This window comes from Hypomesus nipponensis, chromosome 2 (assembly GCF_054491055.1).
Source record: "Hypomesus nipponensis isolate SF chromosome 2, ASM5449105v1, whole genome shotgun sequence".
Classification (NCBI taxonomy): domain Eukaryota; kingdom Metazoa; phylum Chordata; class Actinopteri; order Osmeriformes; family Osmeridae; genus Hypomesus; species Hypomesus nipponensis.
Window position 1 is genome coordinate 5,922,023 of NC_140362.1, and position 13,804 is coordinate 5,935,826.

At 42.9% G+C, this 13,804-nt stretch overlaps 1 long non-coding RNA gene across 2 annotated transcripts; it reads right to left on the reverse strand.

Annotated features, from left to right (window-relative positions):
• Positions 1-1,816: 1,816 nt before the first annotated feature.
• On the reverse strand, positions 1,817-13,449 carry LOC146300570 (uncharacterized). 2 transcript variants are annotated; one of them, XR_014729425.1, is made up of 5 exons: positions 12,501-13,449; positions 11,358-12,393; positions 10,921-11,089; positions 10,091-10,810; positions 1,817-5,604 (listed from the first exon to the last, which is right to left on the reverse strand). It is a non-coding gene; the product is annotated as an uncharacterized LOC146300570 (long non-coding RNA). The 2 variants fall into 2 exon arrangements; XR_014729424.1 differs by lacking the exon at positions 1,817-5,604 and adding an exon at positions 8,592-9,004.
• Positions 13,450-13,804: the final 355 nt, after the last annotated feature.

Consider the following 13,804-nt stretch of genomic DNA (forward strand, 5'->3'; position numbering starts at 1 on the left):
TTTCATGCCCGGGCCATATTCCATTATATTTTTATAATTTGCTGCGGGCCTATTAAAAATTGACCCGCGGGCCATTGTTTTGACACCCCTGGTCTAAACTGACTGTGGAGTTAACCTATTAGATTGAGATGGTTCAGTGGTTTGGACCGTTTAAATGACACCTAGATATTGAGGGTCGCCCTTAAAAAAGAGCGCGGGGGAAAATCCTGGGAGTGAAATGAAAGATTTCCTTTGAAGAGCTTGACGTAAGTTAAATGTTAAAATAGAAAACAATTAAACAGTTAATTAAACAGTTAAAGGAAAAATTGAAAACAATTACAAAGAAAATAAACAAGATCAAAGTAAATCAAAGTAATAATAATACAAATATTATTATTAGAGACTGAACTTTTAGAGCCTGCAACCATCGGTTTTGGGAAACGGAAGTTGCACACTTTTGACCGTCTTGGTAAGCTTTACTCGTTGTACTATGATGCTAGCATGACAATGCACGTACAAGTTTGATGTTCGCTCTTTATTCAAATGTAATACAAGGTTTAGTTGTGAAATGTTTTAGGGTCAAACTTATAAAGAGTCTGCTCCAAGGTAGGCGCTAGCATTTCTTTATTTTTCCATATCTCATGAGACATGGCTTTAGCGCATAGCTCATTGCCCATATGATTTTGGTTAGCATAGGCATTGTGTTACAAGTTTTGCTCTGGCTAAAATGGTTAAATGTTCATGTGATTTGTTATTTTGTTTAAAGGAAGACAACTTTTATAGCAAAATGTAAATTGATTTGTATACTCTGGCCTTCCTACACATCTATGAGGGGGGTGACAAGTTCCCTTGCACGCTAGAATAGCATATAATGTAGACAAGCTTTGCCGACAATGTGCGTGTCGTCTCAGCCTTTTATCATTGATTCCCAATGGGGGTGATGGCAGCGACGTAGTACGTGGGGGAACATTGATAGCGGCGACGCTACCTTTGTAAACATTGCATTACCGCATGTGACGTGTATATGGGGGGTGATTTGTGCCAGGCAATGTTAACAAAGCTAGCAACCGTCGCTACGCCCGACAATCACTGCCTCCACTACGCCAAGCGTCTGCAATGTCTGCCTCCGCTATGCCAAGCGCCTGCAATCACGGCCGCTGCTACGCCAAGTGTCTGCAATGTCTGCCTCCGCTATGCCAACCGTCTGCCATTTTGTGGATAGCTAGTTCCCATTATGCCATGCCGGTGTTATCATCTAGTGAGACCGGAAGTGACTGTGAGGCGATCCTTCGATTAATTAAAGTCAAGTGTCTTAACATCTGTTGTCAATTTTGTCAATTAAAAGTTGTAACTATAGTTTTAAAAGCCTTCAGCAAACTAGCTGGCTAGGCAGGCTAGCTGTCATTGGTTTTTTCCTTTTGCCTTGTTATCAATATGTTGAGTAAGAATATGATGGTTTGGAAAAAAGTACAATGTGTATTGATATCCTTCGCAATTACACTCAATTGGTAGTTTACTTGCTGTGCCAACTAGCACTAAATCCCATATTTGTCACTCTGTATAAAAGCGTCTGCTAATCTCAATGAATACAATGTCTGAGTCTTATGACTGAATTTTTTTTTGTCTTGTGACTTTGAATTTTCCATTCAAATATAATATAAATCTATGAATGTATATCTATACCTCCTTTGGACCCAGAGATCAAGACCCATCTAACATGGCTGTTACGGCCCTTCTGGCCTAACACAGAGGGAATGGTGGTGCGGGGAGAAATAGGCGCCGAGGTATCAGACTTAGGAAGTTTATTTTGTTTGAATAGATTTTATTTGGACATGGACATAACAATATCATTGGACGAACCAGATGCATTGTTTACAGTGTGTTAGCCTAAATGCTAATGCTACCTGTAACACCTGTCCACAGGAGGCTTTTTACAAACAACAAAATGAACTAAACAAAACAGAAACAAGATCAAATACTGATAAAAAACTGATAATTAAAAGTAAAAATGCAGAATACAATAGAGTACAGAGCAGCAATATAATGAGTCAAATATATATAGGCTACATATATAGTTAGTTATAGTTCTCTGTTAAAAGTGTTGCTATTAGTCTCTAGTTTTAGACCAGTGGGCAAGAGGTTCCACAGTTTTGCACCCTCTGCAGAGAAAACAGACTGACCGAAAGATGTCTTGTGCATTGGAACAAGACAATCACCATTGATGGAGGCTCGTGTATTTGCCCAACGAGAGCTCTGACATCTGATGGCCAATTCAGACAACAGTGGTGACACATGGTTATTTACACACTTGAAAAACAATTTAAGATTACTCAAATTAATAAAGTTATCAAAGGTGAGAAGGTTGTGTTTTTTAGAATGCCACAGTGATGCCATCTCATGGGTTTCCGGTCCATGACTTTTATTGTCTGTTTGTATATTGAAAGAGTTTTAATGTGGTAGAAGAAGTTTGTGACCATGATGTGATACAGTATGACAAATGAGAAAAATCATAGCGTGCATAAATAATTTGGCCGTTTGACATGACAAGTCCCTTGTCACAGGGGAGAACAATGGAACAACGAACAGTGCCAAAGGAAAAAACAGAAAAGTGCCCTGTCTAAAGAAACCATAAATGTCCCTAACCTAAACATACATGGGGCAGCACCCGTTCCTTACCTAGTGTGTAAAGCAGGGAGGTACTGCGTGATGGTATGTAAGCCCATGGGCAGCTCGCCTATTCCAAAGCCCCCACATTGTGCGAGCGAACAAACACCAAACAGACAGCACAATACCGTGTATCGGCCTTAACAGGACAGAAAACAAAAAAAAGGTTTTTAGCACGTACTTCTTTAACAGCTCTTAACAACTTCTTCGAAACTAACACGCATTCATAAGTCTCACAGACCATATACCATAAACCTCGTTCGAACCACAAATAACAAACAACAGCTCTCGATCAACCCAAAGAACACGGCCCTTTGAACAGCGAATCGCGCCGGTCTTTTACATGGGCTGCTGGACCGCTGATTGGAGGTGGACCGATTGGGGGCTGGCCGCTGATCACGCCGATATCCAACCACCGACACACCCTGCAAGCAGCTGATAGGGAAAACAAAGAGGAGAACAGAACGACACACAAACACCACTACACGGACACAAACTGAACGAAATGAAATGAATGACACAGGTCCGTAACACCCCCACCCATAAAAAGAAACAAGCCAACCGTGGCTTGTTACACCACTCATTCCAACAGAGAACATACAAACCGGGCCTAAACACGGGATAGGGCATCAGCCAACACATTTGCGGACCCCTTTTTGTGGCGGATTTCAAAGTTGTACCCCTGAACCATCAGGGCCACCGCATCAGACGGTGGTTCAGATTGTACATGCGGTGTTGAAAGACCAACGGGTTATGATCCTTGAAAACAACAACACACTAGAACCAACATATACATCAAAATGTTGCAGTGCAAGCAACAAAGAAAGGGTCCCCTGTTCTATGGTTGAATACCGTGACTGACATTGCTTAACCTTTCGGGAGAAATAACATACAGGATGGTCGATTCCATCCACGTCCACTTGTAAGAGGACAGCTCCAGCCCTAAGCATACTGGTATCAACTTCTAATTTAAATGGTTTTCAGAAGTCAGGTGCTACAAGCACCGGGGAAGAACAGAGTAATGTTTTCACAGTTTCAAACACCCTTTGACAGTCAGTGGACCACTCGAACTTGACGGCAGGGCTTAACAGACTTGTCAGTGGGGCTGCTACGGTGGAGACGTTTCTGCAGAAACCCCTGTAGTAGCCAGTCATGCCCAAGAACCGTCGCAGATCACGCCTGGTTGTCGTCGGGGGAAACGCTTTCACAGCCGTGACTTTGGCGGTTAGAGGACGAACGGTGCCTTGACCGACTTCCTTACCCAGATAGGTTACGGCGGCTTTCCCAAACTCACAGTTAGCCAGATTTAGAGTCAGGGACCCCTTGGCTAAACAGCAGAACAAAGCTCTCAAAGAGGACAGGTGTTCAGGCAACCGAATACACCACCAGATCATCGAGATATGCCGTGTAATTAGGGATGTCACAAAGCACTATGTTTACCAGAGGTTGGAAAGTAGGCGGTGCATTCCTCATCCCAAATGCCATAACGGTATACTGCAAGAAGTCATTACAAAAACGGGAGGTGCCATCAGGTTTTGGGATCAGAATGCAAGCTGAGCTCCATGGACTGATACTTGGTACAGCCAGATTGTTCATTTGCGATCGTTTCACGGTGTTCACCCGGTAGGCGTACTGCCTACGTCCACATCATACTCTAAAATGCTAGTGCAACTAGGCACGTCACCAAAGAGACAAAGAAAATCGCTTACTAGAGATACCGCGTCCGCAGCATTTTGAGCATCTAGATACGCCAGGCTTGTGGGGAGAACCACCAGCATCTCCGTGTTGCATGCGCGTACCGCAGGAACAGCCCATCCACGTCCCTCAACAGGTCTGGAGAACATGAGACCACAGAGGCAACAGAGGTAGCCTGGGGCACGGTATCATTACCGTTCTTGGACACATTGTAGTAGTTTCATACAAACTACTGAAGCACAGGGTACTAGTTAGAACAGGTTGTCCCATTCTGGTATCTATTAACAGCACTAGCAAGGGCTGGCCAGATAGGTTTGCCAAACTGCCTCAGAGCATTGCCTTAAAAGAATAAGTATGCTCTGATACCCTCATAGGTCAGAATGACTTGGAGTGGCGGTTGTGCGCAACAACATGTGTTGCTCGACTGGGCCATCTGTATCAAAGGTCCAGGCCGAGTGCCAATGAAATATCTGTATGACGTGCATAGCCTGTATAAATTGTCCTGTGGGACTGTGAAAGTTTTAGGTTGGTCTCAGAGCTGAGGCGAGCCTCGTGTATGTATTCTGTTCCGGGCACAATAAAGTAAGACCTTTGTTATAATCGACTACGACTTTCAGAAATCGTTCTTGTCCACATCAACTGACCTTGGACCATAGAGAGTCCACAACAACATCACAAACATAATACCTCTTCAGACGGTTGATGTGACAGACACGCAATTGTCGTTTCCTGTCTGGCGTCAACACCACATAATCAGTTTCGCTCACATTTTGTTGTATAGGATAGGGACCTGGAAAACGGGCCAAGAGGGCAGAGCCAGCGATAGGCATCAACACCATCACCATATCGCCTGGTTTAAACGAACGCGGAGAAGCCTTCCTGTCGAAGCACTGCTTCATGCGTTTCTGGGTGAGAGATTGAGAATCTTTGGCTATCTCGCATGCTTTCACTAATCGTTCGCGAAGTCGGCAGACATACTCCGACACACCGACTGTCTTATGGGTAGGGTCGGCAATGTGGTCCTTCAACACTTTTAGCGGCCCCCTAACTGTATGTCCAAAAACGAATTTGGCCGGGCTAAAACCGAGGGGAGTCTTGGATAGCAAACAGACCTTAAGGTAGGCCCTCATCCCAGTCTTTCTTGGTGTCCATGCAGTATTTGCATAACATCGTCTTTAACGTCTGGTGCCACCTCTCTAGTGCTCCCTGGCTTTCTGGGTGGTAAGCACTGGAAACCTGGTACTTGATGGACAAGGACTTCAGCGCCTGTTGAAACAGGGAGGACAAGAAGTTAGTTCCCTGATCTGACTGCACAACTTTTGGCAAACCAAAAGTGGAGAAGTACCTGGTCATAGAAACCATTACAGCTCTTGAGGTTATTTTACGCAGAGGTATTGCCTCTGGATACCTAGTAGCGGCACACATTAAGGTTAACAGATGTCCAGCCCTAGTCTTGGGTAATGGTCCAACAGAGTGTATGCGCTCAAACGGTTCACCCATAACCGGAATCGGATGCAGAGGAGCCGGTGGGATTACTTGGTTCGGTTTGCCAGTAAGTTGCCACGTCCGACAGTAAGTCGAAACGTCCTTTTTCATGCCAGGCCAAAAGAAATGACGGAGAAGCCTATCGTAGGTTTTCATGACGCCCAGGTGGCCCGACCATGGTATGTCATGGGCTAAACATAACACTACGCAGCACCGTTGGAAACACCACTTGGGCTACAGTGTTCCATTCAGGTCCCACTTGGGGCTTCCATCTGTGCATCAATAACCCATGGTGAGAGAAATAGCCTACGCTCTCCGGAGTGTCGTTTCTGGCGGGCTGTCCATCGGAGGTAAAACATTTGGCCAAATTCACGTCTGAGGTTTGAGCCGCTATGAGTTCCTCTCGTGTGATGGGCAGACCAAACTCCCCAGGGTCAGGGCCTGCCCTGTCCTCCTCTGGCTCTGTATCAGCAGTCTCACAAGACACAAGAGAACCGAGTGGGACACCACCACCGGCGAAAACAGGAGCAAGGACTGTGCTAGCCAGATTGACGTCATTCACGTCGTACCCACGCCTGCAGACTTAAACTTGCGTAACCACACAGTGGGGAAACATGCCAGTGAAATCTACGGGCAGTGAATCTCCATTTGGCGACATAGGCTTGTCCAGAACCTCGAGCATGGGAACGATGCGGCCCCCAGCAAGAAAATCACATTGACAGGGAGCTGAGGCTGCACCCCGACTCTAAACTTGCTGCTTACCAAGCCGATCGGTAGGTAAACGGTGTGGAGAGGCACTGGCACGCTTCCCATCTCTATGCCTTGGAGCAACACACCCAATCCATAATATGACAGCTCCGACCACGGTAATACACCGGCCAGAACGAGAGACTGAGCAGCGCCCGTGTCTCTCAGTATTTTAACTCGGTTTCCCACCTGACCCTCAGTCAACAACACTGAACCCTCAAATATGAACGGGGCATAAGTAGAGTTGGGGTCAATAACCTGCTCCGACACAGCAGTCGGTGGGTAAACCGTATTGATCAACCCAACACTCTTCTGCTTTCCCTCTGCAGGGCTATTTGACTGTTTACCTTTTAGTATCTGGCAGTCAGCAACAACGTGACCTACGCGGTGACAATAGAACAAGAGCAATCCCCCTAACTCCGTTGGTACGTTACTGGACCACGGCGCTGCATAGACACAGGGTCAACAGGCTCTCGGGGTGTGGCAAGGAGAACACAGTTTTGTGGGTCAGAACGAACTCGTCTGCAAGCACGGCTGCTCTAGCGAGTGACATCACTTGTTGCTTGTTCAAGTACACCACTAAACATTCAGGCAGACAGTTCTTAAAGTCCTCTAACAGCATTAACTCTCGCAACGCAGGCTGGTCTGTAACCCTGCTGGCTGCACACAACCTGTCAAACAGAGACTCCTTTTCTCTGGCGAATTAGGTTTTTGTGGAAGACTTCTTATGGTGCCTGACACCAAATTGTTTGGACATCCTCAGAAGAGGGTTCCGAGTCATCATACCAAGTTTGGTCAAATCAAATGTATTTGTATAGCCCTTTTTACACGCAAGCATGTCACAGAGGGCTTCACATACGCCCATAGAACTGCCCCTCAACCAACTAAACACTCAAGGAAGACAAGGAAAAACTCCCAGAAAAACTCCCAACAGGAGAAAAAATTGAAGAAACCTTCGGAGGAGCAATTCAGAGAGGGATCCCCTCCTCCAGAGACGGTTGGTGAGAGAGGAGCAGAACACAGGCTAAACATAGTCATACAGTGTCAATGGGTTTTGAAACACCAAAAACAGGGGGGTTTGAAACACCCCCCAATCCTGGGAAAAATAAGATTTGTCCCCCCCTAATAAATCACTGTAAACATAACTGTAATTTCAATAACTTTAATAATATGCAATGAAGGCGCTTTGCTGATTATGGACACAATGGTGCTTTTTAAAGTTTAAAATGCCCCCGCTCTTGGTCCCACAATGGTTTGATCCACAGCCCCAGTCCTCAGCAGTGATGAAGGTGCGTGTGTGAAAATTGGACAGTATCTGTTTGTGTCGTTGGTGGCTGATGTCCAGTAAGTAGTTGTAAGAAAGGATTGGTTTGACAATTTATTTCTACCACTCAATACAATAAAACATGCATAACTGTCACTATTTTCCCTGGATTGATCACTATGTTAGCTAGCTAGGTAAGTAACATCACCAGTTTTTTAAATTAGAGTCAGTGACTGAGAGAAGCTAGCAACCCTAGTGGAATTTCCAGTTCAAATCCAGTAGTAAACCCCAGTAGATATCCAGTTGAACACCAGTAGAAATTCATTTAAAACCAATAAAAATGTCAACCGGTTTTTATAGGGGAATTGGAACAATTATACTGGTGTCCAACTGGTTTCTACTGGAATGTATTGGTCTGTTCCAGTAAAAAAAAAGAAATCATAGACCATGAAGTTATTGGTCTCAAATGTTCTGTATTGGTTTTATCTGGGGAAAATGTTTTTATTTGTTCACAATGGTGCCTGAAACACTACAGTGGGAATTTAAATTGATTAAACTAATTTCAACTAGTGGGACCTGGAATTATAGTGAATACATACATACATACCACACACACACACATCTTTGTATAAAGCAACCTACACCTTCATTATAGCAATTTAACATAATATTGAAATAGAAGCAACAAGTAAATGTCAGGGATGCAAACACATGTATGGTCAAAAAAGAGAGAAGTAATTTCAGCCCTCGCCCCGCAGCAAATATCCATATCCTTACTTTGCCACCAACCCCCTGACATCCCTGGCCCACCCCTACATGCACATTGAGTAAAATGACATTCTAAAGATCAAAATACACCAACACTTATTTGGAATATTCTATTTCATTTTTTATTCCGATACCGATACATAAACTCTTATTAAACTATCTAGCACTTCTGGTTTTACTCCTTCCTCTTCTTCCTGGCCACATCTAAGGGAGCCAACTCCTTCAGCTGAGTAGCCTGGGAATGGCCCCTCACCACAGTATCAATGGAGGACAAGGCCTGTAGGGTCTTACTTTTGAGAGGTAGTTTATTCTACTTGCCACAAACTGTGTATGGTCACCTTCCCAATAAAATCCATGACAGTAGGCGATTTCTTTAAGACTGCAAGGGAAACTCGGCTTCCCCTAAAATGTCAAAAAAAAAGTGTGGTCAAATATTTACTATTGTGTTAACATTTTGAATGTGTTAGAACACGTTCATCTCAAAGACGAGTTCGTTCAGAATCAGATACATTATAGTAGCAGGTCGACTGACTCGATTTCCTTCTCATACTTTCCCATAGCGTCACTCTCTGCATTTCTCTGTTGAAGCCCAGCATCCAGGGACTTGAATGGAGCTGCTTTGAACAGTTTTTTTGGTGCTTCAAAACTATACGGTCACTGGATAAATGCTGCAATTATCTCCCGGAAATGAGTTTCTGCAACTCGGGATGTCTGGATTTTGTACTATAAAAAGTCGCCGAAGCAATTCAAGCTCAGTCCCATTAGCGGATTTTGCAAGTGTAGTCAAAAGACAAACTGCTGCAACCTATTTCTTGGTATTTGTTGACGAAATTGCTAGCCATTGCTAGCCAAATTGATGAGCCTGCGTTGTTGCCAATGACACACACGACCTGCGTGACCCACAAAGGTTGCGGCCAATGTTGAGTGAGTGAGTTGTCATGGTGATTACAGTTATTACAGCTACTGATTGAGCTTTAGATTGGACACGCACCAATGAAAACTTGCTTGTATTGCGTCTAGGTCCGGATCTGCCTATTGAGTCACCTCACCATAGACAGTAAAAGATACGCAGCAAGAAGACACACGAGTAGACTTGCGCACATACTGCTGATTTGCTTATTTCCTATTTACTTGTTTGGTGGAGGCAATCCAGAATTACTGTTGGTGCAATTATAATCAGACCCCCCCCCCTTAAAAAAAAACTATTCGGATCTGCACGATTCACACAAGTCACCCAAACTGACGAGAAAAAAGCCGAAAAGCGCGCCGTTTGCATCCCTGAAATGTATTAAAGTAGATTTTTTTTAATTGACTTGTTAATGTCCATGATCTTCTCTGAAACATACTGCCCAATTTTTTGTTCTATATATTTTCAGCGACAATGTCACATAAGACTGTTGGACACAGAGCGTTGGATTTAATATGTATAAACTGAGCAGGTAAATAGAACTGTATGCAAAGGTTTGGGCACAGAAATAAAATACCAACCGTTAACTGCTTGATATTTTTCAGGCGTAAGGGGAGGTTTGGCAACAGCTCCTTGGCCTTTGAGCCTGTTGCATACCTTCCCTCAGTGGATCGGTTCCGCAGGACTTCTGACCCCCAGATGGCTATGGCAAGGTCCTTGTAGAACCGGGAGTCATTTTTTGCTCTTCTGATCAAGCTCCAGATCCCTGCTGATATGTATGCTCCACCCCCGATATGGATCTAAGACAAGAGTAAAGCAAAATTAGGACATAAAGCAAGAACATCATTCCTTATCGTACCATAACATTAGTAGAATAGAATATCTTTATTAGTATAATGACAATAAAGATATTCTGTTCTACTAATGGTATGGTACTACAAGGAATCATTTGAGCAGCCAACACCTATATAGCCTACTTGGGAGAGTGTGTCAGATGTTACCTCTTGCCCTGACCACACACAAACAACCATCAATGCCCAGAACATCAGTTGAAGACACATACAAATATGTTCAATAGTAGTACAAAACAGTATACAAGCCAAACATAACTTTCCAAGGACAGGACTTAAATTTAAGTAATTTCAAAGTCATTCAAAGTCCAAGCATCTTAATCTGCTCTCCATTCGTGATCTGCAACGTCTGCTATGAGTGTAAGGACTCGGGGGTTCACTGGGAGCAGTTTTTTGTTTATCCTTGATTCGACTTTGGTGCCTTTCTCAGGGTTTACGCTGAAGAAGCACCTAGAACAGAGAATTGAATGACTAAATGTGTTTCTCACAAATATATACACTAATTTAAGGGATAGTTCACACAAAAAACGGAACACCCCAAAAAATGTAATACTGCCTACCGTTGCATGAACTCCAGAGTAGAACCCAGTTCCAAAGGGTAGTGAATGTTAAAACAGTAGTAACTGCAAAACATCATGCACAATGCAGAGATGACAGTAGAAATGTGTGGAGTTGTTATTTTCTGGTTGATGCTCAGCATGAACATTTTGGATGCGTAGCAGGAAGATCCTACAGACAAAAGTAAAAAAAAAACAGTAACTTGGCAGAAGATATTTTGAAGAATGTTTGTAACCAAACAGTTGTGGGGCACCACTGAAAGTCAATGGTGCCCCACAAATGTTTGGTTACAAACATTCTTCAAAATATATTCCTTTGTGTTTAGCAGAACAAATATTTTTACGTTTGGAACATCATGTGGTAGAGTAAAAGTAATAATTTTGTGGTGAACTGTCCCTTTAAAAAAATATGACACCGAATGTTATTCATTCAAACTTACCGCAGACAATGATGCAGGGTGTTGCTGGTAACTTGTCTACCTCCACATCTTTGACAGGGTAAGACTCTTCCACATACTGAAACATCACCTCTTCCTTTTCATCAAAGTAGGCAAGCAGAAGAAGCACCACATCTTTCAAATCTTCACGGCATCCCTCAGTTTGGCACCTCATAACTTCTAGTTTTGCAGCAGCTTGCATTACTTTTGTCTTCTTTTCTGCACCAACTGTTTAGAGAAAGTTCAGGAGCCGCTGTCCTTTTTTATCCAAGCTTTTAAAGAACATCTCCTTCAGATCAATTCCAGTCAGCTGATTGAAGTGTACACATATTCCATCCTCTTGAAAGAGAAAAGGCCAGTTCTCATAAAGCTGTTGTATGCTTGCTCCGTTATTTATGTCTTAGCGTTGAGAGTAGTATGTTGCTTTCAAAAGGTTGCTAAGTTCTTCTGGGTCGACCTTTGTTGTCTGCGACATGATCTTCATCCGTTCTTGTTGATCCAACTGGCTCTCTTTAGTCTCATTGAGCGGCATACATTTTAAATTCCAATTTACACAGCCATAGGTGTCTTGAACCACTGCCTTTTTTTCAGGAGAAATCTCGTCGGAGTCTTCTGTTCTGTTGCGCTTTCTGATTTTTGGCACGTTGGGTCTCTTCACATTTTCTATGCGATTCTGAATTTGCTTGACCAGCGAGTTATATCCTGAACTTATTATATCCCCTTCAAAGACATCCTGCAAGGATGCAGGGTATTTGCCCACCATCTGTTTGGCAATAGCTGTAGAGCTTTGTTTACTGGGACAGTCACATACCTTCATTATTTCAGACACGACAATTCTGACCATATCTCGTTGCATTCTGGGACTTGGTCTTTTCTTCCTTTCTAAAGATTGAGTCAATTCTTCTGGAAACTTCTGCCATGGAATCTTAACTGTCTGCCCAGTCCGAAACAACTCATGAAGACTTCCCCAACGATGGGGATGATGAACATGAAGCACTGCTGCTCTCTCTGGAACTTGACGAGCTATCAACACTTGGTTCTAAAAACACAGAGGTAAAAAATTAGTTATTTGATCACTTATGATACCAGATTATTTAGGAAAACTAATTTTATGCATTATGAAATCAAAGGATGAAATGTACTTACTGATCTGGATCCAGGCAGATACAAGTTTTCTGGCCTGAATTGGTCGTAATGCTGGCAATAGATCTGATTCTTGAATGTATTTAAAATCCTCCATCCTGATGTTGCTCCAAGTGAAGTCAGTGTGTCCACAACTGTTTGCAGCACCGAGGGTGAAAGATCTTTCAGTACCTCAGCAATTGCACTAGTTACTACACTGCTGTGTTCCGATTCATCCATGACTAAAACAGAGAACAATTTGTTGTCATTAAAATGTATTAAAGGTATAGAAGAAATATGTATCACATTTTGGTTTGTATTATTTAAGTTGTAGCATTGATTATCAATCCAATCTAATGTTACAACAATGCGAGACTTGTACTGAACTAATGTGACACTACGCTGTGTTTCAGTGGAACTACCCTACATCCTTGCAACATGTACAACGTCAATGGGTAAAAGTCAAGCAAGTTGTCAATGTTCAGACAGTGAACTCTTTCGCTGGTATTTCTAAGCGAGTACAAATGACACTCAGGAAGAAAATCGGCTATAAACACCCTGGTCAGCAGATGAACATGCTCCTCTGTGACAAACATGAGCAGAAGTTCACCAAACTCCACTGTCTCATAATTTCTAATGACAAACAGTTGGCCCTTTTTGAATAGAGTTCCTTTATACTGTATTTCCACAGAAACCTTTGTTTCTATTTCACTGAAGCTGAACTGACTAACTGCATCTTTGACCGTTTCATTGTAAGGCTCAGAATAAAATGGAGAACAGTCTTTCATTTGCAAACATGGGGGAGAAGACCCAGCTGTCAAATAGGCCTGAAACAATTGATGCCTTTCAGAAAGGGTATGACACAAGTTTTTGAAATTCTTCAAATGTTTGGCACACCTTTTGAAGTAACTATGTTTACTTTCAAACCTCATTGTCCATAATCTGATCAATGGACCAAATTTGAGTATCAGATCTGGATAGTGTCGCAGGTAATGATGTTTTGGTTTTAGATTCACTTCTGGAAAAGCTGTTTTTCTAGACTCCAAGTATTCTTGGATAAGAACATCCAAATAAGCAACCTGTGACACAAAGATTTTCTGAGCACAAATCAGTTCAACAACGTCCTTTAGCTGTAGAGTTAATTGCCAAACTTCATCAGCAGGATCCAGTACTATATCACCAAGTATAACAGGTAGAAGCCGTAAAAAAATCCAATTTTGAATGGCCTGACTTGCCAGCTTAGTTCCATGTAAACTGACCTCACAAGGTTTTGTTGAAGCATCCAAGCCATTATATTTGAACTGCCTGATTCGACAGTTAAGAATTGG